Genomic DNA, 14,268 nt, shown 5'->3' on the forward strand with positions numbered 1-14,268 from the left:
AATTGGCAAGCGGGGTTTGTGTGTATGACCTAATGTGTACCATCTAATATATATATATATATATATATATATAATACCCTCGACCATAGAATAAAAGTTGCTTTATTTTTTTAATTTTTGTTTTGGTTTTGCTTTTTGGGTCACACCCGGCGATGCTCAGGGGTTATTCCTGGCTCTGTACCCAGGAATCACTCCCGGAGGTGCTTGGGGGACCATATGGGATGCCGGGGATCGAACCCAGGTCGGCCACATGCAAGGCAAACGCCCTACCACTGAGACTAAAAGACGCTTTAAGGATAACGGCGGAATACAGGAGGGACGGTGGGCTGTGATCCCAAAGTCTTAAATACCAGATAGAATACTGCTCGTTAGTGATTCCACTAACCAGCTCTGTTTGCTCAATGTTGCAGAGCCATGGGGGTAAAAAAAAAAAGAGCAAAAAGCATCCTTCGAAAATGCAACCGTGAATATGCAGGGCTCCGCTGGCCCGACTGTCCTGTGGGCAGCTGGGGTCCACCCAGAAGCCCCCTATGTACGAGCTGCAGAAGGTCAGATCCGCAGGCCTCGGAACTTGGACTTGCGTGGCCCCTAGGCACACATCACGTGCCGGCAAAGGGCTTAAGCGAGTGACCTTGGCCCCTGCACGCCGCCCCCATACTCGGGCCACCGCGACAACGGCAGCCCGGGGAGCGGGGACGCCGGGATCGGGTGGCTCCGTGTCCTCCCGGGGGTGGACGTCATCCAAGCCTTCGAGGTCGGCTTCTGGGGCGATTCGCGCGGCCTCGTCAGCATGGGCCTCGCACGTTTCTCGCCGGGCGGGCCCGCGCCGGGGGCGCCTCTCACACTCCCGGGGGCCCGGGGAGTGAGGCACGCCCAGCCCCCTCCTCCTGGCCGGCCGCGGCGTTGCGCCCCCAGCCCGGCGCCAAGATGGCGACGGATGCCGGTGGGAGTACCGCGGAGCGGCGCCCCCACTTCCCCTTCCCAGGCGCCCCCGCGCCGGGGGCACGACGAGCGCGAGGAGGGCGGATCGCGCGAGAGTGGGCGGGGCCGGCGCGCCGCGGTCTCCCGCGCGCGCCCGGGACCCGCCCCTCGCGCCTGCGCGCGGGGCCCGGAGCCCTGGGCCGGCAGGGCCGCGCGCGCTGCCTGCCGGGATCGGAGCCGCGGCCCGCCCCGCCGGGTCCTCCCAGCCTGCGCCGCGGCCGCGACGTGCGCGTCTCCCCCGCCTCCCCCCCAACATGGTGGCGCCGGGCTCGGGGTGACTGGCTGCAGGAGACCGAGCGGGCTCTTGCCTCCCCCCTTCGCCGCCGGAAGCTCGCCGCAGCGCCCTCGGCTCGCTCGCCCGCGCCTCTCCCGCCCCGCGTCGCCCTCGGCCGCCAGCGCCGACGCGCTTTCGCCTCAGGCCGCCCGGCTGTGTGGGCCGCGGGCGGCGGCGGCGCCTCGTTCGCTGCGCTCGGCGCGTCCGCGGCGGCCCGCTCGGCCGGCCTCGGCCTCGGCCTTGGCCTCGGGAGGACGGAGCGCGAGTCCCGCATGAGCCCCGGCGGTGGCGGCAGCGATCGGGAACGAGGCGGTGGCGGGCGGAGGCGGCGGGCGCGGGCGACGACGACCAGTGAGGCGGCCGCGGCGCGGCTGCGGGGGCGACGACAGGTCAGTCAGCGCGGCCGCCGCGGCCTGAGGCGGGTGCGTGCGCGGCTCGGTGGGGCGGGAGGCCGCGGCCTCGGCCGCCCTAACTGTCAGTCCCGGCCCGCGGGGACTCGGGGACTCGGGGACGCGAGCGGGGCCCGGCCGAGGCCCGGGGCAGCCGGGGACCCCCGCCCCCCGCGGCGCCGCGGGGACAATTGAGCCGCGCGCGCCTGAGGGGGTCGGCGAGACGCGGACGCCCCCAGCCCCGCACACGCACCGCAGCCTCCGGGGTGGGGGCTGGTGTCGCTGGCGTGTTTGCTGCCCGCGATCCCGTTCCAGGGAAGCGTGAGAGCGGCGGCTGGCCGCGGAGCCTCCTCGCTGCGGAGCTGCAACGGGGCCTGGCCCCCGCCCCACCCCCGCCCGCCCCCGGCTCGGACGAGACCCTGAGCCGGAGATCGAGCCCGAGAGCGGGAGGCGCGGATTGTTGGTCAACACGACAACCCCCGCCCCCCCGCGCACACGGACACCGAAAAAGGGGGGGTATTAGATTTGCATGTGGCAACTGCGTTTGAAATGGCTCAGAATGCAGACGCTGTCGGGGAGACTTTTAGAATGGGAGGGTAAATTTTTCGACTGATTTTTTCCCTCCTTCCCCTTTCTCTCTCTCTCTCTCTCTCTCTCTTTTTTCTTAAACGCCCCTTGGGCAGGCTCAGGTCGAGTCCGTGTTAAAAAAAAGTGTCTGGGGTTTGTGTTTATGAAGGGGTCGGGGCGCTACCGAGAATATGCACGCTGAAGGCAGATGAGACCTGGAGGCCAAAATTGCCGACAGCCGAGCTTCGAAGGAGAATTAGAGATGGGAGCCGTGATTTGGGATCAACCCACTGCCTGCGATTTTGAGATGATTGCAGAATATTTTGGAGGGGGGCGGGCATTAGGGGGATTGAAGTGGAAAAGATCTCAAGTTGAGAGATGACTGGTGAAAAAAACATGATGTGGTAAGGAGTGAAGCTCTATTCTGGAATTTTTAAGGTATTGTAAACCAATTGCCATTAGCTTACGAATCAGTTAAGACTGGGTTTTTAAAAAGCGTGTTAATATATAAGATAGATGCTGTAGGTGTCTTGTGCATTTTGTGGAATAGGTGTGAGAACGATGAGAAATGTTCATTTCACAATCTCTTAACTACTAGTAAATAACCCTGATTTGAAGAGATTTTGTCAGCGCATGCAAAAAAGCTTTGAATTTAGGAAGATAAAAAGCTTTGTCATGATGTACAGTGGAAACTACTTTGGAATTTGATCCTGCTGGTAAATCCGAGCTACTTACCACATATTTAGTGAAATGAATACAGTAATTTTTTAGGTCATATTGAAGTTGAAGTAACATTGCGTTATAACATAGGTAAGTTTTAGGTGAGCTCCATTGAAAATCAACATGTGTGAATACAGTATTGATAAGTCCTAAGGGTCACCAGAAGCCCTTTAAAGAAATGGATAAGCCCAACATTAAAACAAGCTACAGCTTCAAGAAATGATGGCTGTGTTTACAAAATTAGAATGTAAATCCTGGCAGCATTATTATGGCAGTATTTATAAACGTTCATTATTGTGCCAAATAGTATGTACACCAACCACCCTCTGGAATTGCCCTTGTGTCTGCCACATTTAATGTACACAAAGATACAAATTATAGTGTTGTGATTCCGTTTTAGAGGTAAGCTACTTTAATTTGTTCTCTCCAATTTTTTAATAATGACTTGAAATTCTTCAGGACACTTAATAGTCAGCATGAGAAACACTTTTACCAGAGTTGTCCACTTAAGATGGACTTGGAACTCAGTATGTCTTGGAGTTAATCAGTTGTATTTTCTAAATTTTAGGTCATTTTTCGGGGATATTTTTCACCAGCTTTCCTTCTCCACAACCCTCGAACCAAATCTTGATTAATTTACTGTTTCTCTCGACATGTAGTCAGTGGAATGATCTAAAACTATCTTAATTTTCAGCATAAGTACTTAAAATGGTATGTTCTGCGATCATGTTCTACACGTTTGTTTAGATCTATAATTGTGCAGATCAAAATATAAAAACGGGAGCTACGGTTGTAATTCAGAGGTAGGAAGAATGTTTTTGCATATATGAGGCCTTGGGTTCATTTGCTTTTTTTTTTTTTTGGGCAACACATGAAAAAAAATCGATTTAAATAAAGATCCAGGTTGAACTCCTTACCTCTAATCTGCCACTCATGTGGAAGCATAAGAAATATATGTGCAACTGTTAACAATTATAATTTGTCTTTTTGAGTCAAGATATTTTAGAAATGACTTCATAACATACATGGGTAAAAATGTCTTAACATGAGTAAAAAATTTTTAAGACACTTGATAATTCAAGGCACCTGTTATTCTCATTTTTGTTCTACAAATGTTAAGATGAAATATAAAAATCAAAGACATGTAAATCAAGGTATAGTGGAAATAGCTTTGGAATTAAATCCTGCTTTAAATTCGGCCTTATTGTCTGAACTTTTTTTGGTAAGTTAATAAATCCTAGTGAGGTTCAGTTGTCACATCTGTGAAATGGGATGGTGTCATCAACCCAGTTGTCCTGAGGATTAAAGGAGTGTCCTTCAACCTCTGGTCTGCAGATGTGAGAAGGTTGAAGACCACCGGCGTGCTGCTTTATCACTGGGGAACTGTGCAGGTGTACATTGTATAAAGTTTGTGGATTGTTGGAATTGAGTATGTAAAATGCCTAACAGAGGCATTTAGTAAGCATCCTTAATACATTTCTCTCTGTCCAGTTTTTGTGAAGGGTTTGTTTATTTTCTTCTCAGCCCCCCTCCTCTTATTAGCTGAAACTCAGCTCTTGAAGGTAAGGGCAGGAACTCATAGTGTTTATCAGAAAATGCTACTCCAGAGTGTGGTGGTGATTCAGTTTCCAGTGAATTCACTTAATGCTTAAGTAACATTTAATTAGCTACTCACTGTGGCTACTATGAGCTGAGCTAGGTGTTGGGGTTACAAATAGAAGACCATTTTTGTCTTGATGCTTCTTGAGTCTAGTGATTTTTTTTTTTCCCCTCCATGCACTTTCTTTGTACCTATGTAAGAGAGAAACCAATTGCATTTAAGGGGACCCTCATTCTCCTGTGCCATTTTGTGAACTCAACATCTACCTCCAACTGCTATTCTAAAAATAGTCTTTTACCCCTTTATATAATTGTCTGGCACATGCCAGATACTTCATATCTTTATATCTTGGTCCCTGTCACCTAATACCCAATGCATATTTGTGTGTGTGTGTGTATTTGTGTGAAATAAATTTAGCAGTATACCGTTATTTTTCTGGATGATAATCCTTGAGGGCAGTTTTTGTTTTCCAGTTATTTCTTTTACCTAGGAGGAAACAGAAGAGCAAGGTTTCAGAATGGTTTTTGTAGTTGTTTGGGTGGCTAAGCCTGAGTTGTGTCCATTGAGGGCTGTGCACACAGATCCATGTTCTATCTGCCTGGTGGGAGGCACAGATGAAACTCACATGATGCCCTCAGTAGACCTTTTCTAACCATAGCTGTTAGTGCAGGAGTGGGTTTTTTCTTCTAATAAATAAGATAGTAGTAAGTGGTATTGAGTTTACAAACTCATGTCATCTGTCCAAATATATATATAGTACTAAATATATAGTTAATTTGATAAATGACAAGTATTTTTTTAAATGAAATGACAATAAGTACACAATACCAGTTTTTGGCCAAATTTTAGTTAATCTCTGGAATGTCACCTATAGTGTTTCATCTAACTCATCTTTTAACAAGTAAGTACCTTGATGGATATAATCAGAGCTTGTTAAGTGTTAGGTCTATCTGAGAATGAAATAAATCTAGTACTATTTCTTTGAATACTTTCTGTTTGCACATGAGATTTAGCTGACATTGTTTGCTGATAAATATTATGGCCGTGAACTCCCTGAAATTATGCCTGAAGATTGTAAGTGCTTCGGAGTCTGCAGGTTTAGTGAACAGAAGCCATCAAGAACCATTGTTCCGAAGGAAGGAGAACTGGTTTCCGAAGATTTGGGGTTCATCCTTTCTCTAGTTTCCTCACTGGACGTGAGCAGGTCATTTAGCTTTCAAAATCTTTGTTCCTTCTGTCAACTGAAGGTGTGCTTCCTTTGTTTCACTGGGTTGTGGTTTCAAATGTGATCATTCTCCAAAAATGATAAATGTTGTATAAAGTTATCTCTTAACTGACACCATTGACTTAAAACTCAATATAATTATTAGTGGTTGGTAGGTAATTGGATTCTTGGTATATTTTATGTTTTTCTCTATTAACATTTAATCATTTGGTCAAAACACTGTTTTGGGAAAGAATTTAGTGTATTAATTTATTTAAATTAGTAGATGTTATTTGAAACAGGAAGCAGCAGGTTACCTGTTACAATTATGAACCACTAAAGAATTACGCAGTATTATCCTATCTGTAATTTATTCTACTTTATACCCGTGTTAATTTGATAAATGACAAGTAAATCATTAAGTTGACCTGGAAGGAAAAGAGGCTTTAGAGACATTGAACCTTACTAGTTGATTATTTCTGAAATTGAATTCTAGAAAATCTGCTGGAATCTAATAAAAAAGACAACACATGTGAATCTTAGAAGAGGAACCTGTGTAGAAAAATTAGCAGCTATGTTGCAAATAGTAAGGTGGAAGTAGTGGTTGAGCTCTGAACACATACAAGGAGGATAGAATGAATGAAGCTTGTCTTAATGGGGGCAGGGTGGAAAGGATATACCTGGGTGTTGGTCAGGGACTGCTGCTTACTGCTGGTGGTCTCAGACCATCATTTGGTGATAGGGATGGAACCCTGGCCTCCTGCTTGCAAAGTGTGTGCTCAGCCTGTTGAGCGGCCCCTGTGGAGTCTAATGTGACATTTAACTGTTCTGTGTTAGACTACCACAGATCCTTTTATTGTACATGAATAAACAAGACTTGAAAATGTTTTTTGGTTTGTCTGTGTGCAGGCTTGTAGCCCTTTTTGTACTTCTTAGTGTGTGCCCATTTACAAGATGTTTTTCGTATTTGAGAGGAGTGTTGCACACAAATGACAGCTGGAGTCTCAATGAAGGTACTCCTAGTGCTGTACTTGCACGTTCTTTTCTTTGAGGATTAAACTAACTTCACCTATTTCAATCTTCTAATAGTTTTACATGAAGTAGCCTTCATTGAATGTGAGAAAGTGGTCAAGAATTCTTTCTGAGTAGAAAACTACTCAGAATCTTAAGGTTTTTTTTTTTGTGATGCAGAATAAATTCTGAATTGATAATCTCTTCTAAAATGAAATACACTGATAGTATATAGTATCGAGCCTTCAGATAATTACAATTCCGTTCATTTATTCACTAGAGAAAGATGTCACATTTTCTCTCTTCCATACACTTTAGGTCCCTTTCTAAAATTAATGTTCTTTATTTCTCAGATGATACCTCTACAGTACAGGAATTTCATCTCTCCATTGTGTCCTTGATATCCATAAGGCATGCAATACATAAATAAGGATATTGAATATTTTGCTAAATATTTAAAATTGGAATTAAAATACATATTTGGAACGTTTATTGTATGTGATATGTATATTGTTAAATCCTATTTTTGATAAGTGGGCAATTTTCTTACTTTGTGAAGGCGACAGTATTCTTACTGGTGATAGGAACTGTGCTGTTTCAGATCATCTAAACTTAGAAGTTTTAAGAAATTATTCTTTAGTTGTTTCATTTATGTCCAGTTTCTTATACCTTGTTGTTTTCCAGTGCCAGGAATTGAAGCCAGGGCCTTACATGTGCAATGCAAGGTTCTATCCCTGAGTTACATCCTTGGTTTGAATTCTTATACATTGTTGTCTGTAACACACTGATACAGGCAATGTTTATGTCTCCCCACCCCCATTCATACATGGAATTATAGCTTCCATGGTGCTAGGAAGTTTGGGGCCTTTGGTAGGCAATTAAACCATGAGATTGGAACCCTCATGAATGGAATTAGTGGCCCCTAAAAGACTTCAGAGTGCTCCCTCGCCTCTGCTGCCACTGGAAGGAAGACTCAGCCTGAAGACTGTCTAGGAGACAGGAAGCTGGTTCCACCAGATACTGCTTCGGCCAGCACCTTGATCGTTGGATTTTCTAGACTCCAGGACTCTTGAGAAATAAATTTCTGTTGTTTATAAGCTATCCAGTCTATGTTTTTTTGTTACAGCTACCCAAGTGAAAAATAAGACACACATAAAAGAACAAAGAGAAAAAGCAGAGTGGATCAAATTTGGTCACTGAAGTAGAGCTATACTGTGCTTAACAGAATTCAAATACTCAGTAAAAGTTGACTTGCCTTGTGATGAGAACACTTAAGTATCTTCAAAAAGTTAAACTAATTTTAGTCTTTCATACCCATAAAATTCATAAAATTAAGTTTCTGTATTTGATACATTACTACTTTGAATTTAATTATTGCCCAGAGTAATTTTCAATAGTAAAGGCCCTCCCGTTGATCATCGATTTGCTCGAGCGGGCCCAGTAACGTCTCCATTGGAGACTTTGTTGTTACTGTGTCTGGCATATCAAATACTCTCGGTAGCTTGCTGGGCTCTCCGAGAGGGGCGGAGGAATCGAACTCGGGTCGGCCATGTTGGCTGCGTGCAAGGCAAACGCCCTACCCACTGTGCTATCGCAATTTTCAAATACTCAAAAAAAAAATTTTGGGTTTCATTTAACTCGGTAGACTTAGTCTATCCCCACCTGTGCTTAATAAAATTGGTTTTCTACTGGGGAATAAATTGCTATATCAGTTGAAATAACTTTAAAACATGTATTTTAAGTAATGTAGCTAAAAGTGTTTATTTGTGGTATACAGAACTAATGCACCACTACCAGAGTCTTACAAACCCTTCACTATTGTCCTTTGTCACTTTATCCACCCCAACCCTCCTCTACTGCTTGGACCTTCATTGTAGAGTCATCAGTGCAAGGGTTTAATATCGTTGGAAACTGTCCATTCCCTTGCTTTATTTCTTAATGTACCACATATTTGGCCATGTGTTATTTGTCCTCCCTCTGACTTACTTTGCTTATAATGACCCCCTTTAATGTCATAGCTGTAGAAATAAGAGTTTAAACAGCTGAGTAGTATTTCTTATGTGTCTACTGACCACAGTTTGCCCACTGATCTGTCCTGTGGATATTTGGATTGTTTGCAGATAGTGGCTGTTAGAAATAGTAGTGCTACAATTAACATAGATCTGCATTGATCCTGGAATCAAGTAATTTCTTCTTGATCAAGTTTTTATGAGCATAGTAGGTATTTGGTGTTAAAGGTTTCTCACCCCCCGCCCCCCCTTACCTGTGTAGTATTGATTGTAAAAGTGTTACATGAAAAGTGGTTCAGGGATACTTTGAACTTAATATGCTTTAAGTTGGTGAGCTGAGTATAATCAATAGTCCTCTAGGCTTCAAAACTTGTAATTTTTAAATAGAACTCGGATGGGGTCAACCTGGGCAGCAGGCCAAGGCCTATGCTGAATTTGACCATTTCTTGGGTGGGGGTGAGTGGGAAGGGTCTGCCACCAAATTTTGAGAACTAGTGATCATAATTTGTAAGTTACTACTAGGTTCCACCTATTTTAGACAGCAAAATTTCAGACTTTGATTTTTTAATATACTGTGTGTTCCTTAGTTCATATTTAGGGTTGGGATTTAGGGAGCCAAGGGACTCTGATGCTACTTAGTCACCTTGCTGGTGGTTCAATGGTAGTGCCTTGTGTTGGGGACCGCCAGGACCACTCTAGTGTTGCAGAGGTGGCCCCCCCACCCCCACCCTGGGCCTTCTTTTATAAAGTGAGTAGGTTGGGTATGATGATCAGAAGTAATTTTCAGCTTGGATATTATGTGCACATTAAAAACAATTTAATTATAAGTGATATAAACTCTTTAATCACAGATTGTGTAAGTTTTGATGCTTTGAGAAACAAAGTGCACTTTTACGTATTCACTGTAATTCTTACCTCTCTTCTACTCCTAGTCCTGCTAACAGTCCTGTAATAACTATCTTAAGGTTCTTAAATGTTGATATTTATGATACATATACTATTTTATGTTTTTACAAAATAATACTTCTATATCTTCTTCAATCAGCCTTTTTTTTTAATGCTTAGTATTTTTCTTTTGTTTTGGGACTGCACTTTGCTCAGGGCTTATTCCTGGTTTTGTACTCAGGGATCACTCCTGACTGGGCTCAGGGGACCATATGGGATGCCAGGGTTGGAACCCAGGTTAACCATGTGCAGAGCAGGTGCCCTCCAGACTTTTTTGAGATATGTATAATGATAGATATAGGTTTAGTTTATTCCATTTATTGTTAATGTGTATGTAACTGTAAAATATACATGTCCTGCTATTGATGGATAGTTTTTGCTGTTTTGGTTTGTGCTGTTATAAGCAGTGTTATAATGAGCATTTTTACACATTTGTGCAGTTATTTCTTTGCGAAGATACATAGGAGTGAAATTTCTGGGGAATAGATTAATATCTAATTTTACTATATTAAATTCTCTTATCTTACATCAACAGTATGAACGTTACTTTTTTTGTGTTGTAGCCCATACTTGGCATTGTCAGATTTAAGTTGGCTTCCCCACAACTGATGATTATGAAATGGTACAATTACACTTTTCTGAGGTGTGTGTGAGGGTTCTGGGCCACATCCTGCTGTGTGCTCAGGGCTTACTTTTGACTAGCCTTAGGGATTACTCCTGTGTTCCCAGCAGCAGGACAAGTAAGTGCCTTACGTCCAGCCCCCTTTTTACTCTGAATTTTATTATTTTATGTATGTTTTTAAAATTTTTTTTGTTAAAATGCTTTTGTAAGTTAAATGTTTAAAAAAAAGATAAATTACCATATAACTCTTATGCTATAAATGATCTTGAAGATCATGTTGTCCATGTTCTTAGTAATATAGCCTAGGAAGAAATTGGAATTGTCTTGAGTCTCAGACTTCTCTTTTGTAATAAATTAAAACCAGTTTATTAAATTCCTTTGGGGAATTAGGTTTTTTTTTTGTTTTATAAGTATATCTTTTGGGAGAATTAATACGATTCATCTTCCTGCTTGATTCTTCTGTACTTCGCAGTTTTCATAAATGTCTCACGCATCATTACATTTGTTGCTAGATGTTATTTTTTTTAATGTGAATGGCATTTTTTAAATTTCATTGACCTTTGGTGATACTGATTTTGTTTCCATCAAGTTGGATGTACTGTCTGTGCTATTCATTTGTAATTCTTTTGTATTACTGTAAACAAATACCAAGACATGCCATTTTCAAGTGATGCTATGCAAAAGTACAAGTCTAACTTGACTTTCTATTTAAAATTCACTCTGGCTCTCCAGGGTCTTTAGAACAAGATTCAGGACCTTTCGTTGATTTGCATGGTTCCACATGACCTGTCTCCCCAGCCTGCTCATTTCCTTCTGTTCAGAGCCATCTCACAGGACATACCTTCTTTAGTTTTTTTCAGCTGTCCAACTTCTTTTATATCTAAACCTTTTGCCAGTGCATTTCAGTATGTCTGGACCACAGTCAGCAAGTTCTACCCCTCCTTTAAGGTTTTCCTATTTATGTTCTTCTGTGGATAGACTTGAGAACAACAATTTAAGAACTATTAATGGTTGTTTGAAGGGAAATCCATCCACCTTGAGCAAATTGCACCACGTAATTTTTATGTGTGGTGCTAATAGGCTTTGAAAATTACCATAAGTTTAGATTTAGGTTGGATACAGTAACTCTAGGGCTGGAGTGATAGTATAGCAAGTAGGGTGTTTGCCTCGCAGGCATCCAACCCTGCCAACCTGGGTTCAATTCCTCCGCCCCTCTTGGAGAGCCCGGCAAACTACTGAGAGTATCTCTCGCATGGAAAAGCCTGGCAAGCTATCCGTGAGGTATTCGATATGCCAAACACAGTAACAAGTCTCACAGTGGAGACGTTACTGGGCCCACTTGAGCAAATCGATGAGCAACAGGACAGTGCTACAGTACAGTGCTACTCCAGATGTCAATAGGGGAGTGGGGATGTAGCTCAGTAAGGGAACATTTGCCTGGGTTCCATCCCTGTCATACATAAAATATACAGAATATACACGTGTGTGTATAATTTACTTGCTTTCAGAAATGTTCATAGTAAATGTCCCTTTTTATCACCATCAGGCTTTACACTTTGAAGATTTAAGTTCTCTTATTAGGTAGAGTGATTTTTGATAGATCCCAAAGTTCTTACTAATATGTAAATGACCAAGCATAGCCTGATCAAGTAAATACATTATTTGATCTTAAGTACATTATTCCTACAAAATGACAGGCACCTAATATATCAATGCAGCTTACTTGGGGAGGGTTTTGTTTCTTAAAAATGATGGCATATAGCTTAGAATTTTCAGCTTTGTTTAGACAGGACCCTTTTCAAGTGGAAATGTCAGTGCTTTTAGTATATTCAGTTGTAACAGTTTGACCCATGATGCTGCGAATATTCATATGTGAGCTTTCTTACGAACAATTTTGACTGATGGAATTGCTTATCCCCCTGTGGATAGCTAATGCCTTTGATGCCTGCCTCTTCACTAACATGGCATCGCAGGGCCAGTGACATATTGCAGCAGGTAGGTTGCTGTCTTGTCACAGGCCAGTCTCCAGTTGGACACCTAGCATTACTAGAAGTGACCCCTGAACATGGATCCAGGAGTAAGCCTTGAGCACTGACCACCCCCCCCACGCCCACTCCCCCAAAACACACACAAGAACTTGTATACAACTTGGGAATGTCTTCCTGCATATTTTAGTTGCTTTAGATCATTTGTAATATCTAATACTGTGTAAAGATCATTTGAGTAGCTGCTAAATTGTTTACTACGGGGCTTCTTAAACTTTTTCCACCCATGCCCCCTTTTTGCCTGATAAATTTTTTACTTGCCTCCAGTTATAGAGGTATATAAAATAGGTATACAGTTTTAACATTTACTGAATCATGTTTATGTAAATTAAAACATTTTAAAATTATTTGACTTCATGTGGGACTGTGACCCATTTAAGAAGCTAAGGAAATAATAACCAGAGAAGAAAATCTATGTTTCCAGTACAGACTTGGGTCTAAAGTATTTTGGTATGAATTCACAGTTTAGTTTCCAATGTCATCAGTCACTTGGATATGTTCCTAAGAGTGAAACTGCTGGGTTGGTTAGTACCTGGAAGCAAAACTGCTGGGTCATAGGGCACCATGTTAACATTTTGAGGCATTGCCAATCTTTTCAGAGTGGCTGCTTAGTCTTGCAATTGCATCAGCACTATCCAGCTTGATTTTTGTTTTCTTTGATTTTTCTGATTTTACTTCCTTGGCAGAATTTAATGTTTGTCCCTTTTTATCACCATCATTATGTGAGTTGTGACACTATCCTGGGGGTGGTTTTAACTTGTACTTTGTGGTGGTGTCTTTCTACTTTGGGCCTTTCAGCTGTGCTAGGAGCCACCAAGATTTCTGTATCCAGTGGTGCCCTAGAAACACTGATTCCTGTATTGAACCCACAGACCAGCACATGGACTGTGGTAGAAGATCCCTGGCTCTGGTATCCCTTTGAGCTGTCTCCTTGTTGCTTCTCTTAATGGTTTTCATGACAAATGATGAATGATAACATGTCAGTTGATCATCTTATTTAGAGAAACTTATCAATCCTTTAATCAGATCTCCAATTTCTTATTATTATTTATAAATTATACAAAGTGTTCCTTTATATCAGACCCTAAAATCTCTTCATGGTTGGGTTTTATTTCATTCGTTATTTTTTTTTCTTTAGCCACATCCGGAGTGGTTCAGGGGTTAATCCTGGCTCTGAGCAGGAATCACTTCTGGCAGGGCTCAGGGGATCATATGTGGTGCCAGTGATTGAGCACAGGTTGGTTTGTCACGTGCAGGGCGAATGAATGCACTACCCACTGTACTATCTCTCCGACCCCTGTTCTGCTTTATATTTTGATAAAGTTTGGTTACCACTGAAAGCCTAATTTTTATCCAATCCCAAGTAATGTACTTCGTTTATCTAGTATATAACTCCCTCCTACATCTACCTACCTGTCTTGCAACTACTTTCCTCATGAAACTCCAAGGGGTAATTTTTTTACCTTTCACAATTGATTGAATCTTACTTTGCCCCTTTGGCTTAGCATAATTCCCTCAAAATCCATAAGTTGTCACAATGACAGATTACTTTTTTTTTTAATAGTTGTATATATTACTGCATGGTCTATAATCAGCACATGCCTTGTTGGGCTGTAGTTTGCTTCCTTATTTTGGCTATTATGAATAATACTACAGTTAACCTAGGGTCTTATGTATTCTTTAGGTAAATACCCCCAAATAAATTAGTTGCATCATAATGGAGAGGTACTCTTAATTACTTAATTACATGAAAATCATCCCATAGACTTTTTCATAATGACTGTGTCAGATTTACATTCCCACAAGCAATTTACAAAGACTTCATAGCCTTTAGTTCCTGTTTTGCCAACACTGTTTCTGATCTTTTCCTTATCTGTTCAGACTGGTGTCAGGTGATCCTG

The 14,268-nt window shown here is 42.5% G+C and overlaps 1 protein-coding gene across 2 annotated transcripts in view; it reads left to right on the plus strand.

The window, feature by feature from the left end:
• The first annotated feature begins 1,142 nt into the window (after window positions 1–1,142).
• UBE3A (ubiquitin protein ligase E3A) overlaps window positions 1,143–14,268 on the plus strand; it is a 72,350-nt gene continuing 59,224 nt past the window's right edge. For both annotated transcript variants that reach the window (XM_056124831.1, XM_056124832.1), the window contains exon 1: window positions 1,143–1,644. The gene's annotated coding sequence lies outside the window, so the exon portion shown is untranslated. The remainder of the gene's footprint in view (window positions 1,645–14,268) is intronic.

This window comes from Sorex fumeus, unplaced genomic scaffold, assembly GCF_029834395.1.
Source record: "Sorex fumeus unplaced genomic scaffold, SorFum_2.1 ptg000051l, whole genome shotgun sequence".
Classification (NCBI taxonomy): Eukaryota; Metazoa; Chordata; class Mammalia; order Eulipotyphla; family Soricidae; genus Sorex; species Sorex fumeus.